A 17412-nucleotide genomic window follows, 5' to 3' on the forward strand; every position below is an offset into this window, starting at 1 on the left:
GTCCCGCCGCAGAGGGAAGCAGTGACTTGCAGAGTGCCAGAGCTCAAGTTTTTAAAACAGAGCTAAATGATATTTTGAGACATGCACCCTTCTCATTTACTTCACGACCATCAGTTATCATTATCTCCCATGCTAAACAAGCTAGTGGAAGTTCCCAAGCGATAAAAAGTAAAGGTTTTGACACCATTGGGAGTTTTTGTTTGATTATTCCAGCGATTAACTCTTTTTGTATTTTTGCAGTTTGGGACCGGGCATCCCTATTACCGCCCTTTTCTCGTGCGATGGTGATGTCGCTTGAAGCTACATCGGTATTTCCCCAAAGAGGAAGGGATGATGCAACACAGCAGCGGTAGGTATTTCCCTCGGATATGAATCCAAGGTTATCGAACCAGTAGGAGAACCAAGCAACACAACGTAAACAGCCCCTGCACACAGATAACAAATCCTCGCAACCCCACGTGTTAAAGGGGTTGTCAATCCCTTTTGGGTAACGGTGCCAGAAATTGGTGCATGACGGGAAAAGGTTGTAATAGATTGAATAAATAGATCGCAAATAAAATAAAGCGCAGCAAAGTATTTTTGGGTTTTTGGATTAATAGATCTGAAAATAAATGCAAATAAAAGTAAATAATATGAGAAAGAGACCCGGGGGGCGTAGGTTCACTAGTGGCTTCTCTCGGCAAAAATAGCAAAGCGGCGGGTGAACAAATTACTGTTGGGCAATTGATAGAAATTCAAATACTCATGTCGATATCCAGGCAATGATCATTATATAGGCATCATGTCCAAGATTAGTAGACCGACTCCTGCCTGCATCTACTACTATTACTCCACACATCGACCGCTATCCAGCATGCATCTAGTGTATTAAGTTCATGGAGAAACAGAGTAATGCAATAAGAACGATGACATGATGGAGACAAGATCTATCTATGTAGAGATAGACCCCATTGTTTTATCCTTAGTAGCAATGATACATACATGTCGGTTCCCTTTCCGTCAGTGGGATCAAGCACCGTAAGATCGAACCCACTACAAAGCACCTCTTCCCATTGCAAGATAAATAGATCAAGTTGGCCAAACAAAACCCAAATGTCAGAGAAGAAATACGAGGATATAAGAGATCATGCATAAAAGAGATCAAAGAAACTCAAATACTTTCATGGATATAAAAAGATAGATCTGATCATAAACTCAAAGTTCATCGATCCCAACAAACACACCGCAAAAAGAGTTACATCATATGAATCTCCAAGAAACCATTTTATTGAGAATCAAGAGAGAGAGAGAGAGAGAGCAAGCCATCTAGCTACTAATTACGGACCCGAAGGTCTACAAAGAACTACAAAGGCATCATCATAGAGGCACCAATGGAGGTGGTGAACCCCATCCGAGATGGTGTCTAGATTGGATCTGGTGGTTCTGGACTCTGCGGCGGTTGGATGAATATTTCGTCGACTCCCCTAGGGTTTCTTGAATATTGGGGTATTTATAGAGAAAAGAGGCGGTCCGGGGGGCACCCGAGGTGGGCACAACCCACCAGGGCGCGCCTGGGCCTCCTGGCGCGCCCTGGTGGGTTGTGCCTCCATCGGGGCACCCCCCAGGCGCAGCCAGGGCCCGTTGTGTTCCTTTTGGCCCATAAAAATTCTCCGTACAGTTTCGTGGCATTTGGACTCCGTTTGATATTGATTTTTGCGATGTAAAAAACATGGAAAAAATTAGCAGCTGGCACTTGGCACTATGTCAATAGGTTAGTACCAAAAAATGATACATAATGATTATAAAACATCCAAGATTGATAATATAACAGCATGGAACAATCAAAAGTTATAGATACGTTGGAGACATATCAGATGGCGAGTGAATAAACACTTGACCTGAGAATAGCCCGCTTAGCATGGAAGATACTGACTACCGCATGTCGTTCCATGAACGATCCAGGCACACAAAACTTATATTTTTTAGAAGTTTTTAGAGGTGGCACACGCAAATTTACTTAGGACGGCAGGGTAATACCGCATATAGGTAGGTATGGTGGACTCATCTGGAATAACTTTGGGTTCAGGGTATTTGATGTAGAAGCAGAATTCCCACTTAGTACAGGCGAAGACTAGCAATTAGATTGAGAAGCGGCCAGCTAGAGAGCAACACTGATCATGATCATGCATTATGCATAAGTAACATTGGACACTAGCATGAGTAGGATATGAACACCATGAACATAAATATCATAGAGGCTATGTTGGTTTTGATTCAACTACATGCATGAACATGTGCCAAGTCAAGCCACTCAAACATTCCGAGGAGGATACCATATCATCATACTACATCACAATCATTTTAACACAATGTTGATATCCAAGATAAATCATTATCCACACCCAGCTAGTTATGCATGGCATGAGAAACTATAATCTCTAATTGTCATTGCAAACATGTTTAATCATAATGGGCTGAATCATGGATACTAGGTTAAACATATTTACATAGACAGAACAAGTTGAGTTCATACCAGTTTCTCTCTGCCACGACCAGTTCATTGAATATCATCATTATTGCCTTTCACTTGCACGACCGAACGATGTGAAAATAATAATAGTGCAAGAGTGCCATGGACTAAGCTGGAATCTGCAAAACATTTTATTCAACAGGAGAAGACAAGGTAAAATGGGCTCTTTATTATTTCAAAAATTATTCATATGAGAGCCACTCAACATTTCATCATGGTCTTCTCCTTGGTACAACTCGAATAAAAGGAAAGGAAATTCAGAGAAACACATTGAAATTTTTTTGGATTTTTTGGTTTTCTTGAACAAGCAAATAAAAGGGAAAAGTAAAAACGAGGAAAACTATTTACACGGGAAAGCTCCCAACAAGCAAAAGAAGAACAAGGAAATATTTTGGGTTTTCTTTTTAATATTACTACTAAGCATGCATAGAAAGTAAATTAGCTACAACTAATTTTTTTGGTTTTTCTAAGGTTTTTCAAACACACAAGAAGAAAGCAAGAAAAATAAATGTAAGCATGGATGATACAATGATAAGATGAACAAGTGGACATGAATGTAATGTCGGTGAGAAACACGTACTCCCCCAAGCTTAGGCTTTTGGCCTAACTTGGTAATCGATCAGTAGCCTGGATAGTAGTTGGCGTGGTAGCTCACGGAGGCTCTCAGTGCAGATGCCTTGTCCTGCCATGCTGCCTCCACTGCTGCGTTCACTAGTACGTGTCGGGGCTATACAAACGGTTTAAAACCCCTTTTCGCGGTGGCATTTGGAACCATCGCCTAGTGAGTGATGGAGATAGGGGGGGTCCTTCCCACATGACCTAGAAACCGTCGGGGATATGGCCTCTTGGCATAGACGCTCGGCAAAATGAGTTCGTGTGCGACCAGCGAGCGCTCAAATACGGAAATACGTACAGTAGAGCTAAAAAAATACAATTATACAGACGAAATTGTTTCCGGTCGCAAGTACATCCCACACAGTCAGTCCCCGCTAAACGTTTCAGTTCGTATGTACATCTCACACAGTTGCTCCAAGGAAAATGTTTCCGTTCACAGGTACATCACACACAATATTTCCTGTTAAATCGTTAGTAATAGCGTTGCCATTGCACATGATATTAACAATTTTTATCGTTTGCATTACTGAATGCATCACACACGATTCGTACAAGAAACTGTGTGGCAAAGGTTGTCCATCACACACAGTTTTTATGTCGTAAACGTTTGCGCAAGGTGGCCTAACGCAAACCGTTTTCAAGAGGATGTCGTGTGTGTAGTGGAGATTGATCGCACACGTAGTGGATGCTAGAAATGTTTCTGATCTCCACGTCTATCGCAGACGTTTCGCTTTCGCAAACCGTGTGCAGTGTAATCCCTAATTTAAAAATCACATGTTTTGAATCTGAAAGTAGGAAATCACTTGTTTCATATCCAACCATGTTTATTACAAATATAGGTTCAACCACGAATGCATCATTCGATGCACAGGTACATATACTGAAGAACTACAGAAGCACCAAGTAAAGAATGATGAACCACAGTTTTACTAAAGACTGTAAAGAGAGAGGCGAAACGCATTCTGGTTTCTGGAGAAGGTGAAGCGGAATGCCCATATTGTGCCCTCCTCCATGCGTAATGCACGCACGACTCTAGGCCAACCCCTTGTGATGGCTGCCCGTCCATCCTTCACTGTCTTCATTACGACTTCTCGATGCTCATTGTAGTTTGGATGAAATACTTTAACCTTCATTGTGTGTCCACCAATCATGTACTTTGCGAGGTAATCTTGAGTGAACTGCCTCGGGAACCACTGGGAACTAAAAAGATTCAGACATTGTTGTCTAACAACTCATTATGGGCAGTAAAAAGAGAAGGTTGCAGAATTTTTAGTTACCATCCTACAGCTCACTGTTGTGTTGGATAGAGCATAAACAAATAATTTGCTTGCCACCATTCGTATCTTTTTGCTAATAATCCTTATCAGTTTCCTCACTTGATGCTTGTTCAGGAATATCTCATTGCCCCATACGCAAAAAGGGTCGATGCGTGGATCCTTGCCAAGGGCATATGTACCTACAAGCAATAAGTCAATATTAGAAGCTAACAAGTGTCCAAGCCTGGATCTATATGCACTACATTGTGGAATGACGGGGGGAGTACAAGCCGAGGGATGAAGCTAACCTCGACGAAAAATGGTGGCCACTCCCGTTGTTGTCCTGCATTAGTGGAAAGGCATGATAAGTACGGCAACCATAACATCAAACAAATATAGCAAAGGTAAACAACATCATCTCCAAATGATAGCTTGAATGTGTTGGTTTCAGCATGCTGTTAAAGCAGATATAAAATGGAAGGCAATGTTACCGACAGCAGGCTTAACAGCCATCAAATATTGCAATTCAAACTGGTATTGTTGAAAATGAATAGAACGTAGGTAATGCTTAAACATCACGCTGGATAAATGTGTAAAACTGAAATAAAGGGCATGTGTTAACTACATCAAGAATATTTGGAACCAAATATAGCCGTTCAAACTGGTATTGATGTAGTCGAGCGGCACAGTTCCGACTTGCACATAATGAACAACACATTGCGAATGACTGAAATGAACAAGGCATAAAAGACCAGTATAACAACCAAATATAGCCATTGAAAACTGGACAGAGTCTCACTACAACCAACCTAACAAGAAAATATAGATAAACAGGGCATATGCTTGAAAACTGGACAAATGCTCACTGCAACCAACCTAACAAGCAGATAAAGATAAACAAGGCATCTGCTTGATAACTGGACAAATGCTAAAAAAAGTAAAGTAACAACCAAATACAGATAAAAAAGGCATCTACTTGATAACTGGACAAATGCTAAAAAAAGCAACCTAACAACCAAATACAGATAAACAAGGCATCTGCTTAATAACTAGAGAAATGCTCACTGCAACCAAAGTAAGAACCAAATACATGTAAACAATGGATATGTTCGATAACTAAAAAATGCTCACTCCAACCAACCTAACAACCAAATATAGATAAACAAGGCATCTACTCACTATAAACAACCAAATATAGCCATTCGTGAAACTGAAGTGTACAATTCATACTTAAACATCACATAGCCCTATTGAATAATAAATTTTTGCATAACTGAAATAATTAAACATGACACAGTTAAAGCACCGCATGACAAATGCTACTACAACAAAGGGTACGGGTTGGCAAGCTAGAAAAAGTAAGATTTGCTGATAGAATGATGCCTCACATTTCATGGATGGGATCCTTCCAGTTGGAAGAGCACAAACCCATGGTGCGCTCTCTGATGTCACAGATGTGCTGTTTTACCTTGGAAGAACCTTCAGGGATGCCCTCCTCGTGGTCATGGTCGATGAGATCTCACTATAGTCAATGATAATTGGGCCCATTGTCATGTACTATACATGTAAAGCATGTGCATGGAGATCTTATATATACCCGGGAATCTATGCACTCATACAATAGGAAAATATATTATTTTTATTTGAGTAAAAAAGAATATGAACATGAAAAAAATCAAGCTATGAGAAAATTATTATATTTAAACATGAGGCAAAAGCTTTGCCCATTTCACCGATTAAGAAGATCATTACCTAGTTAATTATGAGAAACTAGGTGAAAACTGAAACAATAAGGGCTAAACCCACTCCCAAACATTGAAACACTCAGGTCCAAGCCCACACACACGCTACGTCGAAAAATTAAGCTATGAGAAAAATATGAGTAAACTTAGGAAGGTAGCGTAGGGATCAAGGTTAATAACGACAAAGGCCATTATTCTCAGACGCAAAAAGGTTTGAGACATGGGGATCTGATGTCTTGTATCATGTTTAATGTAGTCATGGATATGCTGGCTGTTCTAATTGGTAGAGCTAAAGAGGATGACCAGATAGGTGGTCTAATCTCGCATCTAAAGGATGGTGGGTGTCCATACTAGAATATGCGGATGACACTATCATTTCTTTGGAACATGATTTGGAAAAGGCGAGAAACATGAAACTAGTTTTATGTCTTTTCAAACAATTATCCGGTCTGAAGATTAATTTTAATAAAAGTGAGTTGTTCTGCTTTGGACACTACAAGGAAGAACAGTAAACTTATAGGTAATTGTTTAGATGTGAGATGGGATTGTTGCCTTTTAGATATATGGAAATATCAATTCATCATCATAGATTAACCAACAAAGAATGGAAATGTATTTAGGATCAATTTGAAAAGAAATTAAGTTGCTGGAAGGGCAAGCTTATGTCTTACGGGGCCGGTTAATTCTTACAAATTCAATGTTGACGTGTATGCCAATGCTCCTCCTATCCTTCTTCGAGAAACCTGTGAGGGTACACAAAAGATCAGATTTTTATCGATCTCGATTTTTTTGGTAAATTGATGAGAATGAAATGAAATACAGATTGGCTAAATGGATTATCATCTGTAGACCGAAGGACCAAGGTGGCTTAGGAATTGAAAATCTTGAAGAGAAGGAGTGTATCCTTAGCAAGTGGCTTTATTTTTAGAGAAAAGGCATCAACCCGACTTTATAAATAAATCCACCAGGCAAGGTTCACCACAGGACAGACAACATGATAAAAGAGTAGCGACAACATAAAGGGTTCTGAAATACAGGAAGTACACGGCGCCTAGGCCAACAGACGGCACACAAGCCGAGAGACTAAGACATAGCACGACAAAAGGGACCACCAAGTTCCTCTAGCTGCCTATCTGATGTTGTGAAAGGGAGGTAGTCGTAGCTGGAATCTTGGAAGTCATCAAGTCAAAAGCATCGCGGTCGGCCTCCTTAGTTAATAATCTCCACTACTGCAGGAGTAGGCAAGATTTCAATAAGCAATTAATAGGTTTAGCAGGAAAAATATGCTCGATAGTGAACTTGTTCCTAGTATTCCACAATGCCCAGCAAATTGCCGCAAATCCCACCCAGAACAAACGTTTAGAGGCCCCAACCCGACCAGATGCAAGGTTCCTGAGATCCGAGAAGGAGGATGGGCTTCAAGGCATGTGGAGCCAGGACCTGATACAGCACCAGACGAGCTTTGCCAAAACACAATTGAAGAGATGTGATTCATGCCCTCCAACTCACCACACAGTGCACACCTATCGGACCCAGGTCCATTACATTTACGAATTTGATAAGCCGCAGTCAACCGTCTCTGTACGCTTGCCACAAAAAGATCTTGACCTTAGGAGGAATACGGGCCCGTCAAATCAGCTTAAACTTAGTGGTAGGGGTGCCAGAAATAAGTTTAGCATATAAAGACTTAAAAGAGAAGCACCCGGAGGCAGAGTGGGGCCAAACCACCGAGTCCTCCCCCTCCGAGAGCACATGAATGCAAGCAACAAGCCGCTGCCAATCATCCAACTCTTCAGGAGATAGAGAATGGCAGAGGGTCAGGTCCTAGTTATTACCGGAGAGCTCAGAGATGGAGATCTTCGGATCCAGACAGTAAGAAAAAAGAATCGGAAAGGAAACCTCTAGGGGAGAGGCACCGCACCACCAGTCAAGCCAAAAGTGAGTGGACTTACCGTTATGGACCACAAATTTAACAAGAGATTTAAACACCGGGCGGACTTTGACAAGGTCTTTCCAAAATTGAGATCCGCCCGATGAGGAAGCAACCATGGGGCTAGAGTTAGGGTAGTATTTGGCTTTGAGGATATTGAGCCAGAGCGGGTTCTCCGAGATAGCCATGATCTTCCACCACCATTTAATGATAAGGCACTTGTTCATAATCACGGTATCAATAATGCCCAGCCCTCCAAGGTTCTTGGGTCTACAAATCTGCTTGCATTTAACCAACCTATATTTGCGTTTGTTATCTGCCGCATTCCAATAGAACACACCCCTGTGCTTATCAAACCCCACATGTGTACCACCCCGAGAGAAGGTAAAAGCCCATTAAGTACATGGGGGAGGGACAAGAGGCAACCATTAATAAGCACTACTGCAGGTTGCTGCTAACGCGACACTACGATCAGAGACCCTTCGACGAAACTGTGTGCAACAGAACTGTCAAAAAAGGTGCAAAACGTTTGCGATGCCGGATGCATCAAACACGGTTCTAATTTCAATTGCGTGTGTGATGCAGGGCATATGGTCCAGTTCAATGAACTATTTGTGATGAGGCGGAACAAAAAAACGGACAGCCAGATGAAGGCATATGCGTTATACAGCATACGGTTCACTCGGATGAACTATTTGTGATGAGGAGGAACAATAGAAACGGGCAGCTAGATAAAGGTGTGTGCGATTGAGGGCATATACTTCAGACGGATTAACTGTTTGCAATTAGGCAACAAAACAGAAATGGGTCAGCCAGATCAAAGTGTCTGCAATTGATGGCATACACTTCACACAGATGAACTGTTTGCGATTAGCCACAGCAAACAGAAATAGTTAGATAGATCAACGTGTGTGCGCTAGATGGGCACACACATTCTAATTAAAAGAAGTGTGCGCGATGGTAATAACGAGCGTGCACGATTGTTGAAACAAGACGTGTGTTGACATTTCCTATTATGGTGCAAACGCCACGTACATGGCCGAGAAGGCATGCCCACGTTACGCCTTCCAGGAATAGTGCCGCACTTATAACCTTCAATAAATTTTGAGCCTGCGTCCCGTCACATTCCAAATTACTGCCACGTTATATTTAATTGCAAACCTGTTCACACCGATCAAAACCTAAAGGGTTTCACACTTAGGAGCGTATTTGTACTCGTTTATAAATACTACTACTCCAAGATGACTGCACATTCCTCCTCAACTCCTCATCCACAAAAACAAACAAGTCATTCATCATCATTCCCTTGCGTCTTCCATCGCCAGCGTGAGTTTTGGGTCGAGAGATTGCCACCAGGGAGATGCGAGCATGGAAGCGGAAGCACAAGAGATGTCCTGCCTCGCCGCGAAAGCAGCCGGCATGTCCCGCCGCATGGCCGTAGCAGCACAGAGATCCCGCCGCACCGCCGAAGCAGCACGGAGGTCCTGCCGCACCGTCGATGCAGCAGACTGGTCCGGCCACGCCGCAGAAGCAGAAGAGATGTCCCGCCGCGCCGCGAATGCAGGACAGATGTCCTCCCGCGCTGTGGCGGACTGGGAAAATGTCTCGCGGGAAGGCAAGGACTCTTACAGGCGCATGCATGCGATCATCCATAGCCAGATGGATCGGATCTTTGGCTGGGCGAGGTTGCAGGACGACATGAAAGCCTCTTTTGAATAGGCTACCGGCGTCATCCGGCAACTAAATGAGAGCAATGCGAAGCTCCTGGCCGAGCGCGACCTGCTGAGGGTGAAGATCGTCGGAAGTGCGGAGTAGCAGTAGGAGACCACTGCCTTGTTGAAGAGGACTGGCGTCATCGTCAAGAAACTTATGGACGAGAATGTCATGTTGTTCATCGAGCGCAGAAGGCTAGTGGAGGAATTCGTGGATGATCTCAAGGAGCATCTTGAGAACAAGAAATAGCTCATCGCCGCTCGCCGCGGAGACTAGTTTCCGCAGCCTACAGAACGCATCAAGAATGTAGAGATCAACGAGCCAGATCGTTGTCTTCCTTCTTTTTTGCCCTTGTGTATTTGGGGCGTTGCCCCATGTGGCTTTTTTAATTATGTTCCTAAATATGTAAGACAATTATTATCCACTGTCATCGTCCTTATATTCATCATGCTTGCTATAAGTCGCGGTCGATGTTATATAGGTCTGTCGGATCTTACATCAAGATCCGTGCAAAACTTCCTTTTTAGATTTTCATTTTTCTCTCTTAAATCTCAATCCAGTGAGACATATAGCCATGCCGTAGAACAGGAGCTTGGGCGCCATTAATGGAGACGTTGGGAGGGAGGTATGCGGTGGGTAGACGTCAAAGGGCTCTCCTCCCGATGAGCACGCGCGGGGGTCTGATCGCATGCCTCCCGTACTCAAATAGCTACCCATACGACACCTCCTAGCCAATAAAAAAAGGGGACGCATGGCGGCACGTAATTGGTAAGTAGAACGCCCACGGTTTCAACAATACTTATGTTTCCAATTTGTAACGTGCCAACACTTGTTCCAAAATGACTTTGTTGATTGTTAATGTGTGCGCCTTCGCAAATCGGACAGAAAAATTACCACAGCATGTTGGTGCCATGTCATGACACCATGAAGTTTCATGATTTTCAGACGTGTTTTGGATTTACAGGAATTCAAAAATCCAAATGTTTGAATTTCATTCCCACTTCTTGCATGGGACCTAGAAATTCACCCAAGGACACACATGTGATTTTTCAACCAACTTTGGTGCACTAGAGCATGTGCTTGTAGTTCAAATTTAAATTATGCACATTAAATGCCCAGAAATTCAATTAATGTATAAAAAAGGCCAAACGAACCTGGAATAATTCCAAAATTTAGCATGATACTTCTATTTGGTCTAATCTGCCTGTGTAAACAAATTAATGCGGGAGAAGGCAGTGTATGTATGTCATTTCACAAACGGAGGTGACATGTTCCCTCTTGGAACCGCGAGCCTTCTTGAGAGAAGCTCCGGTTTGCAAGTAGCTTAAACCAAAGCTTGTCCCAATTCGGCCAAAAAAATTACCGCAGCATGTTGGGGCCATGTCATGACAACATGCCAAGTTCCATGATTTTCAGATGTGTTTTGGATTTACATGAATTAAAAAACCAAGTTTCTCAAGCTTTTCGGGCAAGCCACGACGCCCAGGTGTATGAATTTCATTCCCATTTCTTGCATGGGACCTAGAAATTCACCCAAGGAGACACATGTGATTTTTGAACCAACTTCGGTGCACTAGACAATGTGCTTGTAGTTCAAATTTGAATTATGCACATAAAATGCCTAGAAATTCAATTAATGTATAAAAAAGGCCAAACGAATCCGGAATAATTCCAAAATTTAGCACGATATTTCTATTTGGTCTAATCTATCTGCGTAAAAAAATTAAGACAGAAGAAGGCAATGTACGTATTTCGTTTCGCACACGGAGGTGACACGTTCTCTCTCGGAACCACGAGCCTTCTTGAGGGAAGCTCTGGTTTGCAAGAAGCTTACACCAAGACTTGTCCCAATTCGGCCAAAAAAATCATCACAACATGTTGGTGCCATGTCATAACACCATGCCAAGTTTCATGATTTTCACGCGTATTTCGGATTTACATAAAAAAAGTTTCTTAACCCTTCCGGCCGAGCCACGACACCTAGATGTTTGAATTTCAATTTCATTTCTTGCATGGGACCTAGAAATTCACCCAAGGACACACATGTGATTTTTCAACCAACTTTGGTGCACTAAAGCATGTGCTTGTAGTTCAAATTTGAATTATGCATACTAAATGACCAGAAATTCAATTAATGTATAAAAATGCCAAACTAAACCGGAATAATTCCAATATTTAGCACGATACTTTTATTTGGTCTAATCTGCCTATGTAAAAAAATTAAGGCGAGAGAAGGCAGTGTACGTATGTCGTTTCGCACACGGAGGTGACACGTTCCCTCTCGGAACCACGAGCCTTCTTGAGGGAAGCTCCGGTTTGCAAAAAGCTTGCACTAAAGCTTGTCCCAATTCGGCCAAAAAAATTACCGCAACATGTTGGTGCCATGTCATGACACCATGCCAAGTTTCATGATTTTCAGGCGTCTTTTGGATTTGCAGGAATTAGAAAAACTAAATTTCTCAATATTTCCGGCCGAGCCACGACGCCCAGATGTTTGAATTTCATTCCCATTTCTTGCATGGGACCTATAAATTAACCCAAGGACACACATGTGATTTTTCAACCAACTTTGGTGCACTGGAGCATGTGCTTGTAGTTCAAATTTGAATTAGGCACATTAAATGCCCAGAAACTCAATAATGTATAAAAAGGGCCAAACGGACCCGGAATAATTCCAAAATTTAGCACGATACTTCTATTTGATCTAATCTGTCTGTGTAAAAAATTAAGGCGGGAGAAGGCAGTGTACGTATGTCGTTTCGCACACGGAGGTGACACGTTTCCTCTCGGAACCACAAGCCTTCTTGAGGGAAGCTCTTGTTTGCAAGAAGCTTATACCAAAGTTTGTCCCAATTCGGCTAAAAAAATTACCGCAGCATGTTGGTGCCATGTCATGACACCATGCCAAGTTTCATGATTTTCACGCGTGTTTTGGATTTACATAAACTAAAAACACTAAGTTTCTCAATCTTTCCAGCCGAGCCACAACACCCAGATGTTTGAATTTCATTCCCATTTCTTTCATGGGACCTAGAAATTGACCCAAGGACACACAAGTAATTTTTCAACCAACTTTGGTGCATTGAACCATGTGCTTGTAGTTCAAATTTGAATTATGCACATTAAATGCCCAGAAATTCAATTAATGTATAAAAAAGGCCAAACGAACCCAGAATAATTCCAAAACTTAGCATGATACTTCTATTTGGTCTAATATGCCTGTGGAAAAAAATTAAGGCGGGAGAAGGCAGTGTACGTATGTCGTTTCGCACATGGAGGTGACACGTTCCCTTTCGGAACCACGGGCCTTCTTGAGGGAAGCTCCGGTTTGCATGAAGCTTACACCAAAGGTTGTCCCAATTTGGCCAAAAAATTACCACAGCATGTTGGTGTGATGTCATGACACCATACCAAGTTTCATGATTTTCAGGCGTATTTTGGATTTACAAGAATTGAGAAACCAAGTTTCTCAATCTTTTCCAGCCACGACGCCCAGATGTTTGAATTTCATTCTCATTCTTGCATGGGACCTAGAAATTCACCCAAGGACACACATGTGTTTTTTCAACCAGCTTTGGTGCACTGGAGCATGTACTTGTAGTTCAAATTTGAATTATGCACATTAAATGCCTAGAAATTCAATTAATGTATAAAAAAGGCCAAACGAATCCGAAATAATTCCAAAATTTAGCATGATACTTCTATTTGGTCTAATATGCCCGTGTAAAAAAATAAGGCAGGAGAAGGCAGTGTTCGTATGTCGTTTCGCACACGGAGGTGACAGTTCCCTCTCGGAACCACGAGCCTTCTTGAGGGAAGCTCTGGTTTGTAAGAAGTTTGCACAAAAGCATGTCCCAATTCAGCCAATAAATTTACCGCAACATGTTGGTACCATGTCATGACACCATGCCAAGTTTCATGATTTTTAGGCGTGTTTTGAATTTACAGGAATTTAAAAACTAAGTTTCTCAATATTTTCGGCCGAGCCACGACGCCCAGATGTTTGAATTTCATTCTCATTTCTTGCATGGGACCTATAAATTCACCCAAGGACACACATGTGATTTTTCAACCAACTTTGGTGCACTGGAGCATGTGCTTGTAGTTCAAATTTGAATTAGGCACATTAAATGCCCAGAAACTCAATTAATGTAGAAAAAGGCCAAACGAACCCGGAATAATTCCAAATTTTAGCACTATACTTCTATTTGGTCTAATCTACTTGTGTAAAAAAATTAAGGCAGGAGAAGGCAGTGTACGTATGTCGTTTCGCACACGGAGGTGACACGTTCTTTCTCGGAACCACAAGCCTTCTTGATGGAAGCTCTGGTTTGCAAGAAGCTTGTACCAAAGCTTGTCCCAATTCGGCCCAAAAATTTACAGCAACATGTTGGTGTCCTGTCATGACACCATGCCAAGTTTCATGATTTTCAGCCCTGTTTTGGATTTACAGGAATTAAAAATCAAGTTTCTCAATCTTTCCGGCCGAGCCACGACGCCCAGATGTTTGAATTTCATTCCCATTTCTTGCATGAGACCTATGAATTCATCCAAAGACACACATGTGATTTTTCAACAAACTTTGGTGCACTGGAGCATGTGCTTGTAGTTCAAATTTGAATTATGCACATTAAATGCCAAGAAACTCAATTAATGCATTAAAATTCCAAACGAACCCGGAATACTTCCAAATTTAAACACGACACCCATGTACTAGTTGCATGTTCATTGTACGTAAATGTTCTAGAATTCAAACACCATCCTTTCCCTCCGTAACACCATTTTGTCTTTCAAAACTTAATGAAAAATCAGTATACCACAAACAGTTTACTATAAAGAATCATGTGGGATGCAATATAAAATATCTTGGCGCACCATCTTGTCTGGCTCACGCAGGAAGCTTCGTCATCTACAGCCCACCGCCCCCGCTTAAACCACAGTTGCGTGCCAGTTTCTCGCGGCACCGGGCGAAAATTATTTGCCACCACGGAAATATCTATCTCCCCGCCCCCTCCCTCCCACCAAAATCCACATTTCCATTGTTCCTCCTTGCTTTCCAAGTTCAAACCTTCACTGCTACTTACTGGCAGCTCAGCCTCCTCGTCGGCGACCCTTCTTTTTGCAGCGCAGCCTCCTGGCCGGCTAGCCTTCTTCTTGCAGCACCGCCTCCTCGCTGGCGACCCTTCTTCTTGCAGCACCGCCTCCTTGCCGGTGACCCTTCTTCTTGCTGCGCGGCCTCCTCGCCGCCGACCCTTCTTCTTGCTGTGCGGCCTCGTCGATATGGTCAGGTAATCCACACCCCACCCACACCATCCTCCTCCTTTCCTGTCCCACATGCCCCGACCGATGGCGCTACACCTTCCGCCGAAATCACTACCCCCTCCTCCAATTAAGCACCGCCCATAGCCATTTTGCACGCAGCATAATGTGGAACTTAGTAGCATGCGGTCGCACGTGCACACGAGGTCGCTATGGCTGCCATGCGTGTCGACCGCCAGATCTTGGAGGAGCACCTCATCTTCGAGGCCACCATCGACACCGCCACGCGGTTGTCTACTTTAAAATATAGTTTGTGCTGTTTTCTCGAGGCCACTGCCAGTGCCTTCTAGTGACTTGTCCTCTGCAATGTTAATATGCAATCTGATGTTCAGTTAACAGTTTGGTCCTATGAAATGTAATGTTCAGTTAACACTTTGGTCCAACAATTGCTACATTTCGTAGTACTGTTCTCAAGCAGTCTTTGTTTTGTTAACTGCCTTATCTTCTAGTACATGTTTCTATTCTACAATGTCGTGCTCAGTTAACTATTTTGGTTCATTTGGTCTACTGTCCATTTAACTATTTGGTTCAGTTCTGCAATTTGATTTTCATTTGCTGTGGGTACAATTTTGTATTGTTATGCATGTGAAATAAATCGAATTTGGCTGTACTCAATACATATTCTACTAATAGTATGGCAACTCTCAGTTAACCTGATCAAGATCTTCCTTATGTGTGTTGCGGGGAAACAATGGGAGACACTGCGGTTTACCATCGAGGTTTGTTCAAGCATGGTCCTTTGGCTAATAGCACATTATTGTGCAGTTGCAGGAGTCATTCTAATATTTAGGTTTCTTAGAATTTGGTCTTGCACATGCATGTAGGTCCTGCTGTCAGAGGCTTAGACCCACTGTTAGACCCATTTTGCATATGGGGAAATGAGATGTCCATGAATGTCAGTCAAGTCAAGAAACTCAGAAAGATTATTAGGATGAAGAAACTTGCGACGAATAACAGCAAGATCTTTGTTTGCACAATGAAGAAAACATTAGTCAACTATAGGATGATACTAACTCTTTTACCTTGTTTTTACCCCTTGCGCCATTTCAATATTTATAACAGCGATTTATGCATATCTTTGTCTTTAGTACTTTTCAAAGCAGTTCACCGATGATTACCTCTAAAACCAAATGCATGATCAAGAGGCGAGGAAGGTATTCATTCAACACCCATGGTACAATATTGAAGTCTTGCTGAAGAGGACGAAGGTTGGGCGCGCAATTATCCATAGCCACTGGCCTAAAGTTGCAAGGACATTCAACATCACTAAAGGCTCAATATTTGCCTTCCGCTTCTGCAGTTTCCCAGATGAGATTCATATGTCTATTTACCGTGTATGATGCTACTTTCCAAAGGTTTTTGATGTTGCATGTGAAACTTGGTGCTGTTGTGTGATGGCATAACTGAGTGCCAAAGCTATCTGATGTAATTCGATTATGAAATCCTGGTTGCTATTATACGGATATGAAATATTTGGTGTGTTTTATAAGAAATATCAATTTGATTAGTACATGGATTATCAATAATAGGCTAATTACCCTGCTTATTGGGGTTTCCATTGCAGACGGTTACTCAGACAGCACCATGGGCGATGAACTCAAGCAACCCACACGGTTTCTAGAAAGTAGGCGTGTTCGATTAACTAACAATCACACACGGCTTCCGACAGAGAACTATTTGTGTTAGGCCACCTTGCACAAATGTTTCCACACAAAGAACCGTGTGTGATATACATACGAACGGAAATGATTTTCTGGGCTTCACCGTGTGGGATGTACATACGGACAGAAACAATTGGGTTTCAATGCCCTGCTAGATCACACACGAGCTCATTTTGCACCAGCCTGTGAGCCAGGAGGGCCTATCCTCGACAGTTTCTGGGTCGTGTGGGAAGGACCCCCCTATTGCCCACACTCACTTGGCGGCGGTTCCAAACGCCATCGCAGAAAGGGGTTAAAAATTGTTTGTATAGCACGTCGTTGTACCAGTGAAGGGAAACCTTGCCAGCTTGGGTATTATATCTGCCCCTCCAAGGCATAACTCGATTGCCCACTTTCGTTACCACAGGAGCAAAGTCTCTAGCAAGAAGCTTCTCAAGAGAAATAGGGAGGCCAAGATATTTGAAGGGAAAGGAGCTCAAAGAACAATTAAGAAGTTGAGTGACCCGCAGGGCCTCGGTCTCCGACACCCCTGTGACAATCACTTTGCTCTTTGCAAAGTTGATCTTAAGCCCCGACAAGGCTTCAAAGCACAACAATAGAAACCTAAGGTGGGCAAGACATTCATCATGAAGTTCGACCATGATAATCGTGTCGTCTGCATATTGAA

This window comes from Triticum urartu, chromosome 2 (assembly GCF_003073215.2).
Source record: "Triticum urartu cultivar G1812 chromosome 2, Tu2.1, whole genome shotgun sequence".
NCBI lineage: Eukaryota > Viridiplantae > Streptophyta > Magnoliopsida > Poales > Poaceae > Triticum > Triticum urartu.